Source organism: Muntiacus reevesi, chromosome 2 (genome assembly GCF_963930625.1).
Source record: "Muntiacus reevesi chromosome 2, mMunRee1.1, whole genome shotgun sequence".
NCBI classification, from domain to species: Eukaryota; Metazoa; Chordata; class Mammalia; order Artiodactyla; family Cervidae; genus Muntiacus; species Muntiacus reevesi.
The window spans coordinates 140,921,201-140,948,618 of record NC_089250.1 but is presented as its reverse complement, the minus strand read 5'-3'; the positions used below and the strand labels follow the sequence as shown (position 1 = coordinate 140,948,618).

The window sequence follows — 27,418 nt, the reverse complement described above, 5'->3', positions numbered from 1 at the left end:
GGGCAGGGGAGGATTAATATGCAGAACACAAGAAAATTTTAGGGCAGTGAAACTATTCTGTATGATACTGCAGTGGATACATGCATCAAAACTCACAGAATGTACACCACCAAGAGTGAACACTAATGTAAACTATGGACTTTGGGTAATAACGATGGGTCAATGTAGGCTCATCAACTGTGATAAATGTACCACTGTGATTCCATATGTTGACAGTGGGGAGTTTATGCATATATGAGAACTCTTAACATTTCTACAGTTTGCTGTGAACCTAAAACTGCTCTAAAAAATAGTTTATTAATTAAAAGGAAAAAAAAAAAAGAAATATTACTCAAGGAGTTTTGGTGTTATATCCAAGAAAAATACCCAGCTATCTGAAAGACTATTAAAATATTTCTCCCTTTTCTGATAATATTCCTGTGTGAGGCTAGACTTTCTTCAAATACTTCAATCAAAATAACAAACACAGTAACTGAATGAAAAAGTAGATAAGGATCCAGTTATCTTCTATTAACACAGACTTCAAAGAATTTTGCAATATGTAAAAACAATGCCCCTCTTCCCACTTAACTATTTTGTTTTGGGAAACTACAATTTTCACTTAAGGGTTAACATATAATAGGTTGATGATTGTTATTTTCAAATAAATTATTAATACAATAGCTCTTCAAATAGCTCAATAATTTTTAAAGGGGCTCAAGACCAAAAAGGTTTGAGAACAGTTTCTAGGGTATCAAAACTCCCTTAAAAGGAAGCTATTATCAAATAAAAAATAACTAAATTAGTGCTCTCCAAAGAGAGAAATATCTTGAGAAATATTGAATCATAAACACCAAAATGTGGTAAAGTTTAGTAGGCAACAGACTTAATGGTTTTTAAGAGGATAGTCCCACTATAAAAATCTATAAAATATCACAATACCAAAAATACTGGCTAATATTCTTAATTTACTATTGCTTCACATCCCAAAAGAGGAGCAGGCTTGATATTTGCTATATACCATGCTCATAAATGCAATATATAAACATCCTTATCATTTTATATCACATATTACACAAAATCATAATGCCAGCTAACATTAAGGCTGTATCCTAAAACCTGACATTCATTATTTTATGTAATCTACCCAACAATTCTGCAACAGGTATTATTACTATTTTATATTTATTCTGTGATCCTTGTAGGAACATTAACCTAAAAAGGCCAGTAACCATCATCACCACCTTGTAGAAACTGATTAACCCTCAAGGAAAAACAAATAATATAAACCACTTTGCAAAATTATATCATTTCAGACTGACAGCTGTAAAGGTCACTGTGACTATTAAAAAGAAATCTGAACTAAAAAGCTACATTGCCTTTTGGGGCAATGAAGGTTTGAGCCAAAAGGAGTAAACAAAGGAATTCCCCGGTGGTCCAGTGGTTAGGACTTGGTCCTTTCACTTCAGGGGCCCAGGCTCAATCCCTGGTCAGGGAACTTAGATCCTGCAAGCCTCATGGTGCAGCCAAAAAAGAAAACAGGGGTAAAACCAATAACTGAATGCAAATATGCCAGCCAACTCCTTAAGGATTTTCACCATTAATCAGTCAAGCAACTGATGCAATATTAAACAGGAGACTATATGGAGCACACAGAATAACATCAGTACACAAATCCCAAAACCATACTTGCAACATGCCAGATGTGTCATGTAAATGGAACGACAAAGATGCAGTGAATTTTTCTTTTTTAAAAACTGAGGTATAGTTAGTTGATGGATACTATTATGTAAGTTTCAGGTGTACAAAATAGTAATTCATAATTTTTAAAGGTTACATTCTACTTGTATTTATTATAAAATTCTGGCTATACTCCTTGTGCTGTACTATACCTCCTTGTAGCGTTATTTTATACATACTAGTTGGTTCTTAATTCCCTACCCCTATCTTGCCCCTGCCCCCATCTCTCTTCCCACTTGTAACTACTAGTTAGTTCTTTTTATCTTTGAGTGTTTCTTTTCTGTGAAATTCATTAGGTTCCACATACAAGTGACATCATATGGTATTTGTGTTTCTCTCATTTCACTTAGCATACTTTGAGTCCATACTTATTGTTGCAAATGGTAAAACTTCAGTTTTTTAATGGCTGATTAGTATTCCATTGTGTGTACACACACACATACACATCTTTTTTATTCATTCATTTGTTGATGAACACAACTTAGGCTGGTTCCATATCTTGGCAACTGTAAATAATACTACTGTGAACATCAGAGTGAGTGTGTCTTTTTGAATTAACATTTTCTTTTTTTCCAGATTAATATACCCAGGAGTGGAATTGCTTGGTCACAAGTAGTTCTAGTCTTAGTTTTTTGAGAAACCTCCATATTGTTTTCCATAGTGGCTACACCAATTTGTCTTCCCACCAATAGTGTTCAAAGGTTCTTTTTTTCCAAATCTTTAGCAACATCTTTTATTTGTGGTCTTTTTGATGACAGCCATTTTGACAGTTGTGAGGTAATATAAATATTCCACTATGGCTTTGATTTACATTTCTCTAATGATTAACAATGTTGAACATCTTTTGGATATCTGTATGTCTTCTTGGGGAAAATGTCTATTCTGGTCTTCTGCCCATTTTTAAATCAAAATTTTTTTGATGTTGAGTTGTATGAGCTGTTTATATTATTTTGGATATAAACCTTATTGGTTCATCATCTGCAAATATTTTCTCCCATTCCATAGGCTGTCTTTTTGTTTTATCAACAGTCTTCTTTGCTGTGCAAAAGAGCTTTTAAGTTTAATTAGGTCTCATTTGAAAGTGTTAGTTGCGTGAAAGTGTTAGTTGCGTCCAACTCTGCGACCCCATAGGCTGTATAGTCTGCCAAGCTTCTCTGCCCATGGAATTCTCCAGGTAAGAATACTGGTATGGGTTACCAAGCCCTTCTATGCGGGATCTTCTCAACCCAGGAATCAAAACTGGGTCTCCAACAGTGCAGACAGATTCTTTACCATCTTGAGCCACCAGGGAAATTTTTTATTTTTGCTTTTGTTTCCTTGACTTAGACAGATCAAAATTACACACACACACACACACACACACTGCTATGAATTAGATCAAATAATGTTCTGCCTATGTTTTCTTCTAGGAATTCCATGGCTTCCAGCCTTACATTTAGGTCTTTAATCCATTTGGGGTCTACGTATGGTTTAGAGAATATTCTAATTTCATTCTTTTTACATGGAGCTGTCCAGTTTTCCCAGCACCACTTATTGAAGAGACTTTTTACATTGCATATTCTTGCCTCCATTGTCAACAGATTAACTGACCGTAAGTACGTGGATTTATTTCTGGGCTCTCTATTTTGCTCCATAGGTCTGTGTGTCTGGTTTTGTGTCAATATCATACTGTTTGACTACTGCAGCTTTGCAATACAGTCTGAAGTCAGGCAGCATGATTCCTTCAGTGTTGCTCTTCTTTCTCAAGACTGTTTTATTTGCAATCTTTTCTGTTTCCATACAAATTTTTAAATTATTTGCTCTAGTTCTGTGAAAAATATCCTTGGTATTTTGACAGAGATTGCATTGAAACTGCAGATTGCCTTGGGTAGTATGGCCATTTTAACAATTCTAATTCTTCCAATTCATTAATATGGTATATCCTTTCATCTGTTTGTCTCATCTTCAATTTCTTTCAACAGTGTCACTGTTTTTCAAGCACATGTCTTTAACCTCTTTAGGTAGAGGTTTATTCCTAGGTATTTTATTCTTTTTGATGTGACTGGTAAATAAGATTATTTGATTAATTTCTCTTTTTGATATTTCATAGTTATTGTATAGGAATGCAACAGATTTCTGTATGTTAATTTTATATCTTGCAACTTCACCAAATTCACAGATGAGCTCTAGTGCCTCTTTGGTGGCATCTTTAGGATTTTTCTATGTATAGTATCATACCATCTGCAAACAATGACAGTTTTACTTCTTTCCAATTTGAAATTCTTTTCCTTTTCTCATCTAATTGCTGTGGCAAGGACTTCCAATACATACGTAATAAAAGTGGTAAGAGTGAGCATCCCTGTCTTGTTTCTTATCCTAAAAGAAACACTTCCAAGCTTTTCCTTCGTATGATGTTGGCTGTGAAATTTCATATACGGCCTTTATTATGTTAAGGAATGGATAAGAATGCAGTATTGATATCTTCCTACTTAGATAACTATTACATTCAAGAAGGTCTCACATAGGAATTTCCCTGGTGGTCCAGCGGTGAACAATCCACCGTGCAGGGCAGGGGACATAGATGTGAGCCCTGGTTGAGGAATTGAGACCCCACAGATCATGGAGCAACTAAGCCCTCATGCTACAACTACTGAGCCTGCATGCCATAACTAGAGTCCATGTGCCACAATGAAAGATCCTGCATAATACAACAAAAATCCTGAGTGCCACAACTAAGACCTGATGCAGCCAAATAAATAATTTTTTTTTAGACGTTAAAAGGATTCACATAAAAACCTGCCTCGGTTAAAAGCACCTTAAGACGTAATGTCTAGGGCTTTTTGTATCAGCATTTGCAGCCTCAAGTGGCTTCCCAGGCGGCACTGTGGTAAAGAATCTGCCTGCCAATGCAGGAAATGCAGGTTTGATCCCTGAGTCTGGAAAATCCCTGGAGAAGGAAATGGCAACACACTGCAGTATTCTTGCCTGGAAAAATGGCATGGACAGAGGACCCTGGCAGGCTACGCCCATGGTGTCATGAAGAGTCAGACACCACTGAGCACGCAAGCTTGTTCTGCAGCCTCACAGGCTCACTTTATCTGACTCACATTTACTCTGGAACCAAACCTAGGACTTCAGAGTATGAGATATAACTCTACCTTTTCTAGCTGTGTGACCTTTGGCAAGTTCCTTAATTTCTCAGTGCCTCATCTGTAAAATAGGCAATACAGTTACCTCCCAAGGTTTTTATGAGGATTAAAAAAAAAATTAGTACTTGAGGAATTTGAGAGAATAGTACCTGGCACAAAGTAGGTATTATATGCATAAAGTTTACATGGAAAAACAAAACAAAATAATACAGAAACAATGTCAAGCTCGTGAGTGAGAACTCATAGTTAAGGAGTAATGTGAAACTGACAACGAAAGGCCTTCTCATGGCAACTGTCTCATGTCCTTGGTTCTTAATATTCAGCAGTAGTATATTCACAATGAACAGTTATTAAGTGGAAGATACTCAAAACTGAATTCTTTACCTTCTCTTCGAAATCTGCTCACTCACAGTCGTTCCCACCCTGGTTAAAGGTCCAGTTCAGTTCAGTCACTCAGTCATGTCTGACTCTCTGCGACCCCATGGACTGCAGCACACCAGGTTTCCCTGTCTATCACAAACTCCCAGAGCTTGCTCAAACTCATGTCCATCGAGTCAGTGATGCCATCCAACCAACTCATCCTCTGTCATCCCCTTCTAAAGGTAATAATGCACTTTGAACTGCTTGAACCAAAACCTTTATCGTCCTCCTTATCTCCTCTCATGCCCCTCATTAAATCAGAACTCATATTGTCCCTACTAATCCTAACCAATCTTCTGCCAACTTTATATATTTACAGTTCTAAGCACTTCTCCCTTCCTCTACTAGTATGCAGTAGAAGCAACCTTCACATCTCATCTGGACTAACACAAAATCTCCCAACTTGGCATCTGTGCTGATACTCCTGCTCCCCCTTCTCCCAACCTATTCTCGACATACAGTCAAGTAGTTTGTTAAAACTAAGCCAGATCATTCTGCTCAAAAGCCTAGAATGCACCTGACTTTACTATTAATAGTAAAAGCCAAAGTTCTATCTTCCCCTCTATTTCGCTGTGAACCTTAAACTGCTGTAAAAAATAAAGAAAATAAAATCAGGTTTGACTGTATAAAATGCAGCGGAACTTTACTTGAAGTACTAAGTGAGCTATGGGGGAAACCGGCTATTAGCAACACCTCTCACACCCACACCAGAAAGCCAAAGTCCTCACAACAACTGAATAAACCTTACATGATCTGTCCTCTGTTACTTTATATGATTAGATTCAGGTTAATTTTTTTTTAGGGTAGAATACTTCACAAGAAGTCCTGTGCCCTTCTAGTATTATCCAATCAAAAGACATAACATCTGTCTTTTCTACTTTTAATCATGCTTAGATAGATCAGTGAATTTAGAACATTAACTTGAACCCACCATTAGTTACCTAACAACTTTCACCTAATACTTTTAGCATACATCAATAATCTGTCTAGACCTATTATTGTATTGTGGGCACAAAATGGTGACTTTTCTAATACTTTCATACCTTCCTCATTTATTAACTGAACTTCTTTGATAAAGAGCTTCCCGCTATTAACTCTTTGGTTACTCTGAAATACACTTTGCAACAAAATACATGCTTCTTTCTATGTATAAATTTTCATAATAATGAGTTGACAACTTTGAAATATCCAAGCTTGATCAATAGCTATTTTTCCTTTTTTATTTTAAAAATGTCATTATGAACTCCTGAAATTTTACTTATTTAATACAGTTCAATCTATTGCAGTCTTTACATTTTCCTTATATTCAAATTTTTCATCTTTGGCTAGTATGAGCACCTTTAAGATAGTTTTGTGAACTTTTGACACAACTTACTTCAACATGATAGTCAAAAGATTTTAATTTGCAGTTCATGAGCTTCCCTGGCGGCTCAGTTGTAAAGAATCCACCTGCCAATGCAGGAGACACAGTTCAAACCCTGTTCCAGAAAGACTCTACATGTCACAGAGAAATTAAAATTTTATGCACCACAAACTATAGAGCTTGTACTCAAGAGCCCCAGACTTGCAATTACTGTTGTGTTCCACAACAAGAGAAGCCACAGCAATGAGAAGCCCCCAACTAGAGAGTAGTTCCAGCTTGCCACAATTGGAGAAAAGTCTGTGCAGCAACAAAGACCCAGCACAGCCAAAAGTAAATAAATAAGAAAAATTATTTTTAAAATAAATAAATTTGCAATTCCTCAATTAGAAGTAATCTTGAACAACTTTCATGTTTACTGATGTCTCTGACTTCTATGTGAAATCATTTTCATTTTCTTCTCTATTCATTTTCTCATCCATTTTTCCAGTGGGTTGTTAATCCTTTTTGCTTTCTGAATGTTACAAGTTCATTTTAATATATGGCAGAGGTGAGAGGTTATGTATTAACAAGAGCTACAATCTTATTCTTCTATGCTTTATTTTATGGAATTTTTTATCATGTAAAATACTTCATTTTTAAATAAAGCAATCATTTCCTTTATAGTTCACAGCTTAGATCCTTCAGCCTTTCCAAATCCAATGACAGAAAAAAGTCTTCCAATTCTTTTATGGCTTTTTTCCTTTTAATGTTTAAATGTCTGATCTAGCTAGATATAATTAGCTGCTTGTAAGTCTGTCTATTCCCACTAGAATCTGGGATCTTCAAAGGCAAGGACTATCTTACTATATTACCAGACTAAGAATTTTGTCTCTGGACCCAAGTGTTTTCAAACACAGAGTTTGAGAAGGTGATGCTGATTATGAGTAGTCATAAATCTTGTTCTCTCTGCCCTTAAACTAGGGCAAGTCACTCCTACCGAATCATACTCACTAAAAAGAAGATGTAGCACAGGGAGGAAAAGCTGTGTTCTGCTCAATTCTAGATATTATACATGCACTGCCCTGACATCTCAGAACAATTCTAAGAGGTGAGGAGAGGAGGTGGGATGCAGAAAATGAATTTTGGAATTGAGCTTCTAAGAAGTGATGTCTGAATGGAATCTGAAAGAACAAGTAGGCATTATTAAACAAATGAAAAGACTGGAAAATAGTACTCCAGGGTACAGAGTGAGCAAAAGGTATGAAGTGGGAGTACATGATCTATCTGTAGAATTACAGACAGTTTATTATGATGGCCTAGGCCACTGCTTGGCATATAAAGTAAGTACTATATAAATGTTAGCTATTACCATGTTGATTATTGGGATATGGAGATAAATCAGGTAAAATTGTAAGCAGTAGGCTAAATTGCTCCTGGAAAGCCATGCTATAAGTCTGGATTTTACCTTGAAGAAGATGGGGAACCACTGAAGGATTTCTGACAGGATAATGGCATGTTTCAGAAAAATTACATTGGCAGTGTGAGTCAAAGATGGGATGCAATACAGATAGACAAGAATCTTAAAGAATCTTCAGTGATGGAGTATACAGAAGTGATAAAAACTTTTATAAAGTGAGGAAAATTTGCAAGCCTCTTGCAAGATTTGAGATGCCAGCATACTAATCTCCACTAAAAGGGACCAAATGCCTAACAGTTTTATCACATGGGAGATACAGATATGCTTAGCAACAAATATTCCTAGACTATCTGTAAAGTTTTCTGTTTTAGTAAAGACTCACACTCAGTAAATTTTCAACACAATTCCTTCAGGGTTATGAAATGCCCCATGTTGTCTTTCCCACAAGCAAGAGAAGTTCATGAAAGCTCATGAGCGTCTCCCAGTCAACCAAAAGGCTGGTCTCCTAAAGACTCCATGATGTAACGAAACCCACACTATGGCTGCTGATGCTGAGGGTACACTGTCCCACTCTCTCTGAAATTTCTGCAGGCTCAGCAAAACTTGCTACTGACACTGAAGTTACAACGCAAGCCACATGTGTCTGAACAACAGAGTTCACACTGAATTCCAGCTATCTGGACTATCAGACACAGAATGTGAGTTAGCTACAGACTGTGAGACCACTTTTGGAGGGCAAATGACAGGGCAAGTTTAGGGGCAGTGCTTATTTCATGTGTCTTACTGGTGAGAAGGTCTCATTCTATGTGGCATAGACTACTTGGATCCTTTAAAGACTACCCAAAGTGACAAAACTTCTTGGGGAGGAAGTGACTTGAGAGAACCATGCTTCTATCTTGAACTCTATGAAATGGCAGGTATTATGACTTTTGAAAGTTACTGAATTTGGTTGCTGCTACTATTGTTTTTGTAGGTTATATCTCCTAAAAGCAGTTATTCTTCCCTGCCTATGCCTGCAGGGAGTGATTTCATAGTTCAACAATGAACCAACTATCATGGCAATCCCCTTAGAGATTCACTCAACAGAAACAAAAAGACCTATACAAAGGTGTTTATGCAGTAGCTTTATTTACAGTACCCCCAAACTGGAAACAAAACCCAAATGTCCCTCAGCAATGAAACAGATAAATTTTGTAAGTCTATATAATGGAATACCACTTAGCAATAAAAAATGAACTAATAATGTCCAGAATACGCGAATCTACAGAGACACAGTGAATAAGTAACTGTCTATGGCTGGAGGATTAAAAAGATAGGGGATAAGACAAGGAGTGACTGCTAAATGGGTATGGGTTCTATGCTGCAAACTGAATATAATGATACCCATTGTGGCGACAAAAATGTTCTAAAGTCTGAATGTGATAATCATTACACAACTCTATGAATATACTAAAAATCATTGACTTGTACACACCAAACAGGTGAATTATTTGCTACATGAGTTATAGATCAATAAATTCACTTTAAAAAGGAATGAATATAACAACACACACAAATATCTGCTTAAGCAAAAGAAGCCAGACACAAAAGAACACATACTGTTTGATTCTTTTATATGAAATCTAGGATGTAGGCAAAACTAATAAATGTGATAGAAATCAATTATTATGGTGGTAAACAACTGGCCGGAAAAGGACAGGAGTAAACTTTTCAGGAAGTTCTTTATCTTGTTTTGGATGGAGGTCACAGAGGGTATACACAACTGTCAAAACTTAAGAACTGTGCATTTTAATTATCTCTCAATTTAAAATGGTGGTTTAAAAAAATCACTCCTATTTGAACTTGGAAAGAGAAGATGGTAAGACAAGAACACTTGCCAAGTAAGTAAAGCCTTCAAGCTTCTCTAAGGGAAGTGACTGTACAACTGTCCATTTACAGAAATAACCGGTGCCTAAGTACACAACAAATTTTCTTCCTCGCATCCAGGGCTCCCCTCCTTTTCACATGTATCAGTTTCCCTAATTTTATTTATTTATTATTTATTTGACAGGGGTGGGTCTCAGTTGCAACACACAGGATCTTCACTGCGTTCTATGGGATATTACTGCAGCAAACAGGCTCTCGAGCTGCGGTGCACGGACTCAGCAGTAGCAGCGTGCAGGCTTAGTTACCCTGCAGCATGTGGAATCTTAGTTCTCCAAAAGGCACGGAACCTGTGTCCCCTGCATTCCAAGTGGATTCTTAACCACTGCACCACCAAGGAAGGCCCCAGTTCCTTTAGTTAAAAAAAAAAAAAACAGTCAAAGAATACGCCACAACCAAAATTGAGTCTAGTTAATGCATGGGACTGGGGTTCAATTCCTGAGTCAGGAAGATCTCCTGGAGAAGGGAATGTCTAACCCACTCCAGTATTCTTGCCTAGAGAATCCCATGAACAAAGGGGTCTGGTGGGCTATAGTCCACGGAGTTGCAAAGAGTTGGACATGATTAAGTGACTAAGCACACATACACACAAGGCATGTTTCAGTGTCACCAAGAGGTGAAAAGGAAATATGTTTATATAAATTAGAATCCTAACACGGAAACCATGGTCTGTTTTCTTTTTGTCTTCAGAAAACAACCTCTGATACCCTGTCTGAAAGAATTCTCTCAACCTACTAATCTTCTCCTCTTCCTTCCCCAGATAAGTTAACTCATTCATTTCTCACTTCTTAAATAAAAGTTTCTTGGAAATTCTTCTGAATTTCTGTTTCTTCAATCTGTCCCCCTCCACGAACACAATTACACATACAGTGAGAACAATCTCCTTGCAGAGCTCTTCTCTCACTGGGCAGTTAGTTACAGGTTTCTTATTGATTAACAGCCCCATTTCTCCCAATAGACTCTAAGTTACATGTGAATAAGAACAGTCTCCTATGTACACCACTGTATCCCTCCATCTAGCATTGTGCTTAGTAGTTAGCATAAATGTTCACAGAACATTTAGCTCAATGAATTAAAAATGCAATTCAACCAAACCATCTAAGCAAAGACTGCTCCCAAAGCAAAGAGGTTGTCCTTACTTGAGAAGTCCATTATAAGTCAATATACCTTTATTTGACAGAGGACATTTTGAATCGGTATCTATGAGTCACTGAATATCTACTTTCTTATCAACTTGGTTCTCAGAATACAGGATTGTTCTGTGAGTCATCAGTTTCTACCCTTATTCTGCCTGTTGTTCCTTTCATAACTGGGCAATTTATTCATATTACCTTTAATCTGTTGTATGCTCTATTATATACTTCTCCTATAATTTATAAGATATCAGATTTTAAGAAATTAAATGTCATATTCACAAACTAATGCCAAAACAGTCTTTAATGGCATTAATAGCTGCAGAAACATAACTGCTTAGGAGAAAGGGTTTCAGTTCAAAGTGCAGCAGTGACATTAGCACCAAAACACTCAAAGCTGTTCTCCCAACATTAAGTAAACAGAATGCTAACTGACTCTGAAAGAATGAAAGTGCCAAAAGCAACAGATAAAATGGCAAGCTGGAGACAAACACCATAAAAGAAGGCATCTAGCATTTTGTAGAACTCACTAAATGAAAGCAAAAACATTTAGAGAAACCAACTTATACCAACTAGGTAAAGAGTCTACTTTGCAAACACCTAGAGTGAATACAAGACCAGACCTCTGGCAAGATTTGAACAATTTTCTACAATCCTGTGAAGCAGGTTAAAGAGACTGCATGACAACAATCTATGTTTTCTTGAAAGCATGCAAGAGGAATGCTCAGAAAAACCTCAATGGCTCTGCTGTGCCAATCACACACTGCAGGCCTCCTAAAGCGGTAATAGCAAAGCATCTGAACTTTCAGAACCAATCCTGAATTATATAAAAATTCACGAGTTGAAGAGAGAGGATCCAGAAGTCTTTTTTCACAATCATCACTCTTTCCTCTCCTATTAAAATATTATTACTACTTTCACCATGGCAATGTATCACAACCATCACTGCATGAAGGTGATTCAAGATCAAATAGAAATGCAAATGTCCTTAAAAATAAGAGGATCAACTTCACTGACAAAGAGAAGGCTAATGAAAACTACACTGAGAATATTTCTTATCTATCAGATTTGCAAAAATCCACAAGTCAAATACAATACCATATTGGTAAGGCTGTGGGAATACAGACATTCTCTTAACAGCACTCTCCTACAATGATGGACAGAATACAGAATTATATCACCTGTGTAGAGGGCAAGTTGGCAATATCTAGCAAAATTACAAATACATTTTACCTTTAACTCAATTAATACCATTTCTCGGAGTGTATCCTACACAATTCTTCTGTGTATTCTTGCCACCTCTTCTTAATGTCTTCTGCTTCTGTTAGGTACATGCTAGTTTTTTTTTAATGGCTGAGTAATATTCCGTTGTATATATGTACCACATATTCTTTATCCATTCACCCAGCCATGTCTTCGCGATCGTGAATAGTTCCACAGTGACAGTACATATACAACATTATTCACTGCAGCATAGTTAGTGATAAGTGAAAAGTGAAAATTCAAATTTTTAACAACCGCCTAGTTTAATATGGGCTTCCCTGGTGGCTCAGAGGTTAAAGCATCTGCCTGCAATGCAGGAGACCCAGGTTCGATCCCTGGGCCGGGAAGATCCCCTGGAGAAGGAAATGGCAACCCACTCCAGTACTCTTGCCTAGAGAATCCCATGGACGGAGGAGCCTGGTAGGCTACAGTCCACAGGGTCACAAACAGACACGACTGAGCGACTTCACTTTCACCTTAGTTTAATATATTACAGTACACATTCACACAATGGAATACAATCAAGCTGTGAAAAAGAATGAGGGTGCTCTTTAAATACTGATATGGAAAGATAGCTAGGACACATTAAGTGAAAAAAGCAAGGTACAAGAGAAGGTATTTTGTATGTATCATTACATGTAAGAAAGGGGAAAAAAGAAAAATACTAACATCTGTTTTCATTTTTACACAAAAACACTAAAAGAATCAAAATAAAAATGAGTACAGGAAAAAAGTAAAATTAGTGGAGAAAATTAGTGGGAAATTAGTGGAGGCAAGACTTCTCATTGTTACACTCTAAAAATAAACTTTTGAGTTTTAAATTGAGAAATTATTAAACTTAAAAATTTACATAACACTTCAAAAATAGTCATAATGAAAATTGTACTGTGTTTATCATATATAATGTAAGATATGACAATTTCTTTACTTATTACTTCTATTTTATTTTAGTGAATATAGGGAGGAATATATATTTAAAAGTGCTTACCCGGGTTCCTCCAACTACTTTTCCAATCAATTCTTTTAAGTTCCTTAAAAATGACTTTTCATACCACAAAGGTTTTGACTAAGAACTACAGTACCCAAAGAGAATATCCAACTTTCTTATATTAGAAGATAGAAGGATATTCATAAGACCATATTTTCTTCAAAGTTTAGCCAAACCCTGAAGGTATTTAGCCAAACCCTGCAAAAAATGAACAAGAGCCTAGAAATACTGCAAAAGATAACCCTTAAAGTTTGCTTAAAGTTACCACTTCAGTAGCCAGTTGCCCTAGACATATTCTCTTATTTAGGTTACTGGAACATATGGACACAGGAACATGGTTTTTCACTTTAATTATTTCTGCTACTGGTTGTCACATGGCATTGTGCTATTTGGGAGTCAAGTGCACCAAAATAACCGTTTAGTTCTTCATCAACAAGGATCATGGCTTCAACCATATTATAACTAGACTCTGAAAAATGTAGAGCTCAATAAATACAATCAATCACAAACTATCATGTCACAATAATAATATTAATATATACTTTAAAATGCCAAGCCCACAAATTCCAGGGATATCCCAAATCACGATAAAGTCCATTTTAATGTAAAAGACATTTACTGGGAAAACTATGATCAGCATTTTAAGAGGATGAGCTAAATAAAAAATTTCATATGTAGCAAATACAGTCTGTATTAGTTTCCGAGAGCTGCTGTAACATTACCACAAACTAGGTGGCTTAAAACAGCTGAAATGTACTCCCTCATAGTTATGGAGACTAGAAGGTGTTGGCAGGTCTAAGTTCCCTCCAAAAGCTCTAAGGACAAATCCTTCCTTGCCTCTGCAGAGTCCAGGGGTTGCCAGCAATCCCAGGGTGTTCCTTGGCTTGTCAAAGTGTAACTCCAACCTGTGCCTCTGTCTTCACATGGCCAACTTTCCTGTCTGTATCCAAATTTCCCTGTTCCTACAAGAATAGGGCTTCCCTGGTAGGTCAGATGGTAAAGCGCCTGCCTACAATGCAGGAGACTGAGGTTCGATCCCTAGGTCGGGAAGATCCCTTGGAGAAGGAAATGGCAACCCACTCCAGTATTCTTGCCTGGAAAATCCCATGGACTGAGGATCCTGGTAGGTTACAGTCCATGGGGTCACAAAGAGTAGGACGTGACTGAGCGACTTCGCTTCACTTACAAGAATACCAGTTACTAGATTAGGGCTCACCCTAACCTAGAATGATCTCATTTTAGCTTGATTACAACTGCAAACACTGTATTTCCAAATAAAGGCACATTCACAGATACTAGGAGTTAGGACTTATCAATATATCTTTCTGGGAGACACAATTCAACTCATAACATGGTCCAAATAAGTCAATTTCTTCAAAAGTACACCACTCAGAATCATGTGTGGAATATTTACAGACTTTGCTTAACCAGTATCCATTTCCCTTTCATAGGCAATAGCATCCAAGTTTCTTTTGAACAGTCAATCTGCTCCTTCTTCAAGCCATAAGGTAGGGCTAAATTAAAGCCTCTTTCCAAAGTCAGGGATCTGTCAATGGTTGGGTCAGAGAATCAAACTCCACGGGCCTCAGTGACTGGTTCAGGGATAGGCCACATAACCCAAGCCTGGTCATGAATCCTTCCATCCTCCCAATTTGGCTAGTGCTATACAGAAAGAGACAATGTGGATTTTAAAAATTATTTAACACTAAACTTGCCGTTGATTATCTTTACCATCATACCTGCCCAAAAGGAAGCCAAAGAAGAAAGGAATGCTTAGAGATGGAGATAAGGAGATATTTCTGATTAAATAAGAAAGACTGGATCCAGTCAGATCAGAACTTAGCTTTAGCTTTACTCTGTTAACATCCTGTTTATAAACCTACAAAATGACTTTTTTTTTTTAATGACCTTTTTGACTGATTAATTTTAACTGGGTTTCTGAACTTGCAACAGAAACAAGCTCTGATAGTCACTGGCAAAATACTGCCAGACAATTGAAAACAAGGCCTCACTTTTTTCAGTCATTTTTTCAAACTTGTCAAACAGACTGGAAGAGCCAGTAGACAAAGAACAGCTTATATTTATGTCCATTCTCTGTCCATCACGCCATCTGCCATGAGGGTTTTAAAATCTAAATGTCATAAATAAATTCATTCATGCTTGTTAAAGTATGACTCTGTGAACTTCTCACAGCAAAATATAAACAATATTAAGGAACTCTGTTATAAAAACCTAAGTATCAATATTTAAAGCATTCACAAAATCTTTTCCTATCCAAAGACACTCCATCCATCACTATATGGTGGCTAGAGTGGAACAAAGTCATACTGAAATATCTTTTTTTTGCCATATCACCACTTCGAGAACATTCATGATAGTCCTGCCTTTTAATATGGCTATCATTGTTCATGATTCATTTGTTTCTATCTCAAACAAAATGTGTCACACACACAGTATATTATTAAAAAAAAAAAGTTTCTGGACTTTTTGAAAAAAACAAGTATTTTTTACTCTAAATACTCTTCTTTTTCTACCTGTTGCACACCTCCAACTTTTACCCATTTGTCTCTGGAAAATGCCCAGCCCTCTCTTATTCCTTTTGCTGATACTTCAGAAAATTCAAAGTAATACATGCATTCTGAATACAAAGGAAAAGATTACATTTTGAAGTGAAACAAGACAAAATACAGAAATAATGTTTCACCTGTTGGGTCTTACTTGTGTTGCCACAAAATTCACATGCACAGAAAATTAGTCTCTAGTAGCTAGTAACAAAGGTAGCTTTGACCCACAAAACTACCCTTAAAAATCACTGTGTTAAAGCTATTGAAGGTACCATAAATTGTGTTCAAAATGTCTGCACGCCTTCTTTCTCATATTAATTTTGTTTTTCCTTAAATAACTTGAGTCACTTAAATAGAACAATATCTCCTACTCAATTTCATTTTATTAATTCAAAGTACAGTTTTCTACCTTTCCACTAATATTTACTGGGTATCCACTATGTGCCAGTCACTTGCCAAGTACTTAAAATACAAAGAAAAATGTGACATGGTTGCTAACTTTAAGAGCTTTGCAAGCTAGAAGAAACAGGATTGGAGAAAGAAAGGTGAGAAGGTAAATAAAGTAGTACAATGTTTGCACACTAGAAAAAGAGTGACCTGTATTTTGTGTTCAGAGGACTTGAGAAATCAGAGAGCAGGGACTGGGCAGTATATACAGAGAAAGGTTAAGTAGACTGGGATAATTAATAAGGTCTTACATGCTCCTTACAGTAACTTTATTCTAAATGCCTCTGGTTTTTCAACTCCAGTGAGTACAAGAAGACTCACTTGAGACACCTGTTAAAAATAGAGTCCTATGCCCCATCTAAGAAGACTATGATTCAACAAATCTGAGGCAGAATCCCAAATTTTCAAATTTTATAGATATCTCATTCAAAGTCAATATTTTGAAACAATGTTTTAGATAGGTATCTGTCTCAAATTTCCCAAGTAGTCCTAGGGGTGAGGAGAATGTTGGGGAAATAGTCACATTCATAGCCTCAAACTTCATTGCTCTGTAGGTGACATTATCATTAGCTGAGTGAGAAATCAGAGTGCACAGGGGCTAAAAGAGAACCATGGTGATTAAACTATAGAAATTGACCAAATACACAAAAGATTTCCCAGTGCTAAGAGTCCAACTAAGGCTGGACAGCATCAATCTGCAGTAGCATCCATTTGCACAGCTGTTTGTCCACTTGTAAAATTAAAATAATACCCACCTATTGAAGTTATTATCAAGATTAAATTACATGTGATAGAGATGTAAAAACATACAGGGATTATGGTATATTGGAATTCAAGATCTCAAAATTTTCAGATAATAAGGTATAAGAGATGGTGTTGAAAACAGATGTCTGTTCTTTTTATTTCAAGAAAATATTACTTAAGTCCTTCAGTCTACTTCAATCATGTTTGTGGGCTGACCTGGTATCATGAACCAATAATTATAATGCTGTTTCTTAGTGAAAAATGTAAAATAGAAATAGCCAAAAATGCAAAATAAAATGATCTCTTTAACACCCAGATGGGCACTCTATATTAACACTGTACTTGGTACTCAAGAAGGTTACTGAAGAATTCACTAAGAGAGAATGAAAGAAGTGAATGTCTTATAGTAGTGAGTCTATTTTTTTAACTTACTAAATCCTCCCCATGCTAGATATTGTTATGTTTCTTTCTGTACAGTATCTTCCCAGTCAAATCATCTTTCTCCATTTCCGTAAGGCGAGAGAATCTTTTACACTGCTTACCCATAGCAAGCTACTAATGTTCTGTTCCCCTTAGAAAAATACAGTGTTTCTAGAACTTAAAAAAAAAAATTTAGTAAGGACTTCTGGCTATAAGTGATAAAAACCCAAACTAAATAGGTCTGAGCAAAAAAGGATAGTTATTGACTCTCCAGTAGGAATTTTAGAACTCCCTTCATGAACAGTTGGATCCAAATGCAAAGATATATTTCTCTCCCCATCCATCGCTGTGTCTATCTCACACAGAAGCACACCACTTCACTTGTTGGCAGGATATCCCCTCATGGTAGCTCCTTCCTGCTCATAGGCTAGTAGCTTAGCTACCCCAGAGAAAAAGAGATCTTTCCAAAGAATGCCACCAGCCAGACTCAAGGCTGGTGATCTCCACTCACTGTGACCAATAGCCAGGCATAAGTCACAGAATTGAGTGAGTCAGATTCATCCAAACCTCACTGAACTCAAAAACATTTGTTAGGAGAAGTGGCTCCCTAAAGGTAAGCCAAGTTACTGTTGCCAAAAAAGAAAGGAAAAGATTCTGAGAGGACAAAAACAAGATATGCAACACAGAATACTTGATAAAACAAATACATCCTTATTCACCAAAATAAGGGAGAAAAAACCAGGGGAAAAAACTAAAAATCTAATTTACATGATTACAATTATCTAAAATCCTACATGCTCTGAAGTCAGACACTCCCAGATTCAAATTACCAGTTCCATCACATTTATTATTTAATCATTCTAATTCTCTGTTCTTCATGGTTAAAAAAAAAAACTCTCACACTATTTGCAGGTTGACTGTACAGATTAAATGAAACATGAAACATGCTAAGTATATACTGTGTGCTAGATGAATATCTACTGTCATAAACACTTACATAAAGAAGTGAAACTGATGTTTCCTAAGGTAGATTCCAAATGGACCCAATTATTCATCCCTACATATATCTAGGCCCTATGCTATGTAAGTTTATAATTCTCTCCTCCCACCATCTCCCTAGGCTTAATCATGTGACCTGTTTTAGTCCATGAATATACCAGGAGGAAGTACACAACCAGAGGCTTTAAAAATTACTTCATTATTTCTGCCTGCTTTGTGTACTTCTGCCATGCCACAACAGACCCAAAGTGGCCTGCTAAAGACTAATGAGAAAGGTGAATAGTCTAGTTACTGTTGTCATTCTAACTTACGTCGACCTACATCAGTCAGTTCATCCCCACAGATGAAGCAAATTCAGTCAAGCTGCCTAGACAATCCAGAGTTGATTATATGAAAAACAAGCTAAAATATGTATTAAAAAAATTTAATGAATCAGAGATAAATAATTTACCTGATGAAAAGTTAAAAACAATGGTCATAAAGATGTTCACTGAACTGGGAAGAATATATGAACACAGGGAGAACTTCAACAAAGAGATGAAAAATATAAGCATAGCAAACAGAAGTCATGGAGCTGAAAAAACATAATAATGGAAGTGAAAAATATACTAGAAGAGTTCAAAAGCACACTAAATGAAGAAGAATAAAAGATCAGTTAACTCAAAGACAAGATAGTACAATTCACCCAATCAGAGCAGCAAAAAGGGAAAAGAATGAAAAAAAGTGAAAATAGCTTAAAGAATTTATGGGACAGCATCAAATGGACTAATATTTACATCATAAAGCTCCCAGGAAAAGAATAAAGATAGGTAAAAGCCTTATTTGAAAAAATAAAGGCTGAAAACATCCTTAACAGGGAAGGAAACATTCAGATCTAGAAAGGCCAGAGACTTCCAAGCAAGGAGTCCAAAAAGACCCACACCAAGACACATAACTAAAATGCCAAGAGAGAGACTATTAAAAGCAGCAAGACAAAAACAACTTGTTACATATAAGGAAACCTCCATAAGCCTATCAGCAGATGTTTCAGCAAAAACTTTGCAGGCCAGAAGGGAGTGGAACAATATATTCAAAGTGCTAAAAGAAAAAAACTTCCAATTAATAATACTCTACCCAGAAAAGTTATTATTCAGGGTGAAGGAGAGAGAAAGAATTCTCCAGACAAGCAAAAGTTAAATTGCTTATCACCACTAAGCTGGCCCTACAAGAAATGTTAAAGGGATTTCTTTAAGTTGAAAAGAAAGGCTGCTAATTAGTAATAAGAACACACATGAAAGAATAAACCTCACTGAAAAGGTAAATATACATTAGAAATAGTAGTGGATTAATTACTTACAAAGCTATCAGGAAGGCTGAAAAACAAAAAAACAAACAAAAAACTAAGATTACAATAATTGGCTACAAAAGCAGTTTCAAGAGGGAAGTTCATAGCAATAAATGCCAACATCAAAAAACAAAAGTCTCACAACATCCAACTTGACATGCAAGGAACTAGAAAAAGAACAATCAAAGCTCAAAGCAAGCAGAAGAAAGGAAATAACAAAGATTACAGCAGAAATAAGTTAAATACAGACTAAAAAGACAACAAAAAAGATCAATGAAACCAACAGGTGGATCAAAAGGTAATCTTTCAAAATTGACAAACCTCTAGCTAGACACACCAAAGGAAAAGAGAGGACTCAAATAAATAAAACCAGAAATCAAAGAGGAGATATTACAACCAATACTACAGAAATACAAGGATTCTAAGAGACTGCTATGAACAACTATATACCAACAAATTGGACAACCTATAAGACAGACAAATCCCAAGAAAAGTGTAACTTACCAACACTGAAACCGTGATGGAAAATAAAATCTGCACAGACTGGATACTACAGGGAAACTGAATCAGTAATTAAAAAAAAAAAAAAAAATAACAACCTCTCAACAAACAAAAGTTCAGGACCAGACACCTTCACAAGTGAATTCTACCAAATATTCAAAGAATAAGTAACAATCCTTCTGAAATGTTAAAAACAGAAGAGGAGGGAACTCTGCCAAACTCTTCTTGTAAAACTAGTAATATTCTGATACCAAAAGCAAACAAGAACTCCACAAGGAAAGAAATTATAGGCCAATATTTCTGATGAACAAAGATGCAAAAATCCTCAATGAAATATCAGCATGAATTCAACAATACATTAAAATACAACTATATAAGAATGCACACCATAATCAAGTAGGGATTTATTCCAGAGATACAAAGATGGTTCATCATCCACCAATCAGTTAATGTGATACACCAGTATCAACAAAATGAAGAATAAATATCATATGATCATCTCAACTGTCCAACACCAGCTCTGGGATTTGGTGTTAGACAGGGAAGCCCAGCATGCTGCAGTCCTTGGGGTTGCAAAGAGTTTGGACGCGACTGAACTGAACTGACTGAACTGATCGTCTCAACAAATGCAGAAAAAATCATCTGACAAAATCTAACATCCATTTATGATAAAAACCAAAAAAAAAACCAAAAACCAAGTATAGATGAAATGTACTTCAACATAAAAGAGGCCACATACAAGCCCAAAGGTAACATCATACTCAACACGGGAAAGGTGAAAGCTTCTAAGATCGGGAACAAGCCAAGGAGGCCCACTCTCATCACTTTTATTCAACACAGAACATCCCAGTTAGAGAAATTAGGCAAGAAAAAGCAGTAAAAGGCATCCAAATGGCAGAGGAGGAAGTAAAACTGTCACCATTTGCAGATGACATGATACTGAAAACCCTAAAGACTCCTATCAAACAACTGTTAGAATAAAAATATTCAGTAAAGTTGCAGGATACAAAATCAATACACAAAAATCAGCTGTTTCTATACATTAATAATAAACTCTCCAAGGAAGAGAAATTAGCAATATACAGATTCAATGCAATCCCTTTTAAAAGTTCCAGTAGCATTTTTCATAGGCATAAACAAACAATCCTAAATTTGAATCAAAAAAGACCCTGAAGAGCCAAAGTAATCTTGAGGAAGAACAAAGCTGGAGGCATCATATTTCCTGATTTCTAATTATAGTACAAAGCTAGAGCAATTAAAACAGTACAGTATTGGCATAAAAGTAGAAACAGATCAACAGATGGGAGAAAATACTTGCAAATGATATATATGATAAGAGCTAATATGCAAAATTTATAAGGAACTCATACAACTCAAGAGCAAAAAAACCCAACAACAAATCCCCACAATTTGATTAAAGAATGGGCAGAAGATATGAATAGACATCTTTCCAAACGAGACATTACAGATGGCCAGCTGGACATCAAAAGATGTTCTACACCATTAAGCATCAGGGAAATGCAAATCAAAATCACAATAAGATAGCACCTCACATCTGTCAGAAGGGCTATTAGCAAAAAGACAAGAAATAACAGACATCAGTAAGGATGTATGAAAAAAAAAGGAACCATTCTGTATCACTGGTAAGAAAGTAAACTGGTGCAGCCACTGTGGAAACCAGTATGAAGGTTCCTCAAAAAATTTAAAAAGAATTACCATATGATCCAGCAATTCCACTTCTGGGTATTTTCCAAAGAAAAATGCTAATTCAAAAAGATGTATGTCAGGCATTCCAAGGCAGTCCAATGAGTAGGACTCTGTGCTTTCACTGCTAAGGACCCAGGTTTGATTCCTGGTCAAGGAACTAAGATCCCACAAGCCACACAAAAAAGCAAAAAAATAATATTCACCCCAGTTCACTGCAGCATTATGTACAATTCTCAAGATATGGAAAGAGCCTAAGTGTCCACTGATATATGAATGAATTAAAAAAAAAAAAACTGTGTGTGTATACATACACACATAGAGGCATACACAAATATTATTTAGTCACAAAAAGGAATGAAATCTTGGACTTCTTGGGGTACAGTAGATAAGAATTCACCTGCTAATGCAGGCGACACAGGTTTGAGCCCTGGTTCAGGAAGATTCCACATGCTGTGGAGCAACTAGACCCGTGTACCACAACTACTGGACCTGTGCTCTAGAGCCCATGAGCCGCAACTATTGAACCCTTGAGCCACAACTACTGAAGCCTGCATGCCCTAGAACCTAGGGCTAGAGCTCCGCAGTAAGGGAAGCCACCACAATGAGAAGCCCATGCCCCTCAACTAGAGAGTAGACCCTGCTCTCCACAGCTAGAGAAAGCCCATGTGCAATGAAGACTCAGTGGAACCAAAAATCAATTATAATAATAAAAAAAAAAAGAATGAAATATTGCCATTTGTGAAAACATGGATGGATTCATGGCATCATGCTACATGAAGTAAGTCAGAGAAAGAAAAATACCCTATAAGCTCTGTTAGATCTGAAATAATTAAACAAACAAGCAAACAGACAACTAACCAAGCTCACAGAGAGAAGACTGGTGATTGTGAAGAGTGGGGGTGGAGTAGGGGGTAGGGTGGTGGGTGGGGCAAATGGGCAAAGTCTTAAAAAAATAAACAGAATAAACAAAAGAAAATTCATTTACACTATTAGATATGAAATGCAGATTATAGCTATTATTAGCTAAATGAAGCCAAGTTTCTCTAATCTTGTGTTTAGCTAATATTCTTAGTGAGAAAAGTCAGCAATGTTATTTTGCATGAGTTTGAGGAGCTACTGCCCATTCCTTACACATCTTGCTTTGTACTTAAACAATACAAAGACAAACATCTTTGAGTACGTTATGTAGCATTTTATAAGACAAACAGCTTTGAGTACATAATTCAGCTTAGCTCTCTTACCCTGCTATACACAATATGAATATTCTATTTCCTAATGGATTTCATGCAGAGAAGGCAATGGCACCCCACTCCAGTACTCTTGCCTGGAAAATCCCATGGACAGAGGAGCCTGGTAGGCTGCACTCCATGGGGTCACTAAGAGTTGGATATGACTGAGCAACTTCACTTTCACTTTTCACTTCCATGCATTGGAGAAGGAAATGGCAACTCACTCCAGTGTTCTTGCCTGGAGAATCCCAGGCACAGAGGAGCCTGGTGGGCTACCGTCTATGGGGTCGCACAGAGTCAGACACGACTGAATCGACTTAGCAGCAGCAGCAGAATGGATTTCATGTCAACTGTTTCCAAACTATTCAACAGTAAAAAGTAACACAGTAATTTTTCTTAAAATACTATAATTAGGCTCTCCAAGACTTTCTCATTTTACAAATAAGGAAGCCAAGATACAGACAGATTAAGTGATGTATTTGCTTAAAAATCATACAGTAGTAGTCATACTTATGCCAGAACCCACTGCTCCTGCCATGAGGTTTTACCCACTCCATTCCACTGACCAAGATGCAACTACTGTTTAACCTAATAAAATATTTTGTTTTTTTTTTAACTTAGAAAAAAACATGGAGAAGCTCTGTTAGTTGGCAGAAACCAAAAATTGAGAATGTTTTTGCTATTCTATCCTGTAGGATATACCAACAGATGTAATAATGTTAATGACACACGTTACTACCATTACAGAGAAATTGAGAATATGCAAATGTTTTGGAGAGACCAAACACAGTGCAACTCAAAATCCTGAGAGATCACTGCTCTCTATTACAAAAAAATATTTAAAAGAAATTAAATTGTATTATTTTCAGAATATATCCAAAGAGCAAATTTTATGGATCAGAAAGTTTAAGGCCATCTATTATTTATTAAGCAAAGACAAAGCTCTGCGTCCTTCTCAATCGTCACAACCTTCCTACACAGTATTTACTATAGGAATAAACTGAAATTTCTCTCTACATCTCATAGCTGATAAAGTGTGAAGATAAATTTGTACCCAAGTCTGCCTGACTCTGACTCAAAGCCATGTTTTAGTATGGCTTTAATATATGTTTCCAAAATGGGTCTGTTATTCTTATTATATTTTTAAGTATTTTCAAAATGTATTTAGAAATGGGCCTGTGAATGTGGTTAACAGTTGGAGAACTGAGAGGAATTAAACTTCTGAATGCAGAGCACAATTAATTATCTCTTCCATCCATCAAGATACAATCTTTAAAGGGTTAGCTAGATATGGGTAATATCTGAAATGTATTTAAATTCATGCCAAAAGTTATTTTTTAACATCATGTGTCTTATCTATTAAAAGTTCAAATAGTCTTCATATAACCTGGTGTAAAAAAAAAAAAAGTCCATCAACAGATAAACGGATAAAGAAGATGTAGTATACATCTACAAAAGAATATTACTCAGCCATAAAAAAGAATGAAATGTTGTCATTTGCAGTAACATGGATGGACTTGGAGTGCATTATGCTAAATGAACTAAGTCAGATAGAGAAATACAAATACCATATGACACCACTTATATGTAGAATCTAAAAATACAGCAAACTAGTGAACAAAACAAGGACGAAGCAGATTCACAGATAAAGAGAACAAATTAGCAGTTATCAGTGGAGAGCAAAGAGATAATACAGGACTAGGGGAATTAAAAAAGGCTACTATGGGATTATACGAAATCATGTACATGAAACTTCTAAAAATTGTAAAGCACTGAAGAATTTAAAGAATCATTCTACTTAAAAAAAACTAAAAAATTACCTTCAAAAAAAGAGAAGAATTGATTGCTTAACTTTAAGAAAGGCTGTACCCTTAAGTTTTTTTTAATTCATAAGTAGATAAAAGCCAGAGAAGACACAAAACTATTTCCCTGCAGGTACCTCTAAATAAAATTGTTTTATGAACTTAATTAACAATGATGCAAACAGAACCAAAGATATTCACTGAAAAAAAAAAGCTTAATGAATATATTTTATCACTAATCTCTCTCTAGTTAATTTCATTCCCTTAACTATGACCAACATTTTTCTACTTCTAGTCATTCTTAGCTCCATGGGCTTCTGAAGACGTCTGTTTCCTGAGACTAAAATACACACACATATTTATTTTTAAAATTAGTTCAGTTTACTTCTAATTTGATGTATTCCAAACATAAATCGATTTATGTTATGTGCACAAGAAGAAAAAAAATGTGTATAAGAAAATGAAGATATATTGAGTTGAGAAGAAAAATGAATGAAAAGCTACATCATGCAAAAGCAGTTACTCACTCCTGAAAGAACATTCTTGGCAGAATCCTAGGCTACATTATTGTACCAAACACATGAAATTCCTGAGTATTCTGCCATCTGAGAGCAAGTATCCGTTTAACATCAAGTTTTAAAGTGTGCGGCTTATTTCATAAGCCAAATATATATATAACAACAACATCATTACTCTCACTGCTTATACTTCTCAAGTCACAGAAACCAGACATTAGTGGCAGCATGATTTAACAACAGATCCTTCCTGTTTCTTCATATAGCCTTTACTTTTTACCATTTCTGCTTCTAACTGGATATACACTCATATTCTTCAAATCAGCTGATTTTCTCTAGGTAAAAAATATCTCAGTTCATTTCCGTCGCTCAGTTGGTGTCTGATTCTTTGTGACCACATGGACTGCAGCATGCCAGGCTTCCCTGTCCATCACCAACTCCCAAAGCCTACTCAAACTCATGTCCATCAAGTCAGTGATGCCATCCAACCATCTAATCTGTTGTCCCCTTCTCCTCCTGCCTTCAATCTTTTCCAGCATCAGGGTCTTTTCCAATCAATATTGGAAGAGTCAGTTCTTTGCATCAGGTGGCCGAAGTATTGGAGTTTCAGCTTCAGCATCAGTCCTTCCAATGAATATTCAGAACTGATTTCCTTTAGGATGGACTGGTTGAACTCCGTGCAGTTCAAGAGACTCTCAGAGTCTTCTCCAATACCACAGTTCAAAAGCATCAATTCGGTGCTCAGATTTCTTTAGAGTCCAACTCTCACATCCATACATGACTACTGGAAAAACCATAGCTTTGACTAGACGGACCTTTGTTGGTAAAGTAATGTCTCTGTTTTTTAATATGCTGTATAGGTTGGTCATAGCTTTTCTTCCAAGAAGCAAGAGTCTTTTAATTTCATGGCTGCAGTCACCATCTGTAGTGATTTGGGGGCCCCCAAAAATAAGTCTCTCACTGTTTCCATTGTTTCCCCATCTATTTCCCATGAAGTGACGGGGCCGGATGCCATGATCCTAGTTTTCTGAATGTTGAGTTTTTTTAAGCCAACTTTTTTCACTCTCCTCTTTCACTTTCATCAAGAGGCTCTTTAGTTCTTCTTCACTTTCTGCCATAAGGGTGGTGGTGTCATCTGACGTTACTGATATTTCTCCCGGCAATCTTGATTCCAGCTTGTGCTTCTTCCATCCCAGCATTTCTCATGATGTACTCTGCATATAAGTTAAATAATCAGGGTGACAATATACAGCCTTGACATACTCCTTTACCTATTTGGAACCAGTCTGTTGTTCCATGTCCAGTTCTAACTGTTGCTTCTTGACCTGTATACAGATTTCTCATATCTAAAGAATATCTCACACAAATTTAGATATTACTTCCGTGCATGCATGCTCGGTCACTCCAGTCATGTCCAACTCTTTGCAATGCTATGAACTGTAGCCCGCCAGGCCCCCTCTGTCCATGGGATTCTCAGGCAAGAATACTGGAGTGGGTTGCCATGCCCTCCTCCAGGGGATCTTCCTGATCCAGGGATGGAACCCACATCTCCTGCCTCTCCTATACTGCAGGCAGATTCTTTACCCACTGAGTCATCCGGGAAGCCCCAGACATTTTCATATAGTTTTAAGAAATAAGTCCTACCAAGTATTTTCATAAATACATAAATATTTATTAATCAGTTAACAAAAATGAACCTCTCACTTTTTCCAAAATAAAGTTTAAGTTCTCAAGAAAAGAAAAAAAAAAAAAAGCAAAAATTGTCTGGGTCATGAACATCTCTGGTTCCTTTTGCCACAATATCAGCTTACTTTTTATCAATGTTATTATATC

The 27,418-nt window shown here is 36.4% G+C and overlaps 1 protein-coding gene and 1 non-coding gene across 12 annotated transcripts in view; one reads left to right on the top strand and one right to left on the bottom strand.

Moving 5' to 3' along the window:
• The window catches only part of LCOR (ligand dependent nuclear receptor corepressor), a 129,179-nt gene that overhangs the window by 92,276 nt on the left and 9,485 nt on the right, over positions 1-27,418 (bottom strand). The gene's annotated exons all lie outside the window — the stretch shown is intronic.
• On the top strand, positions 12,621-12,692 carry TRNAC-GCA (transfer RNA cysteine (anticodon GCA)). Its single transcript has one exon. It is a non-coding gene; the product is annotated as a tRNA-Cys (tRNA).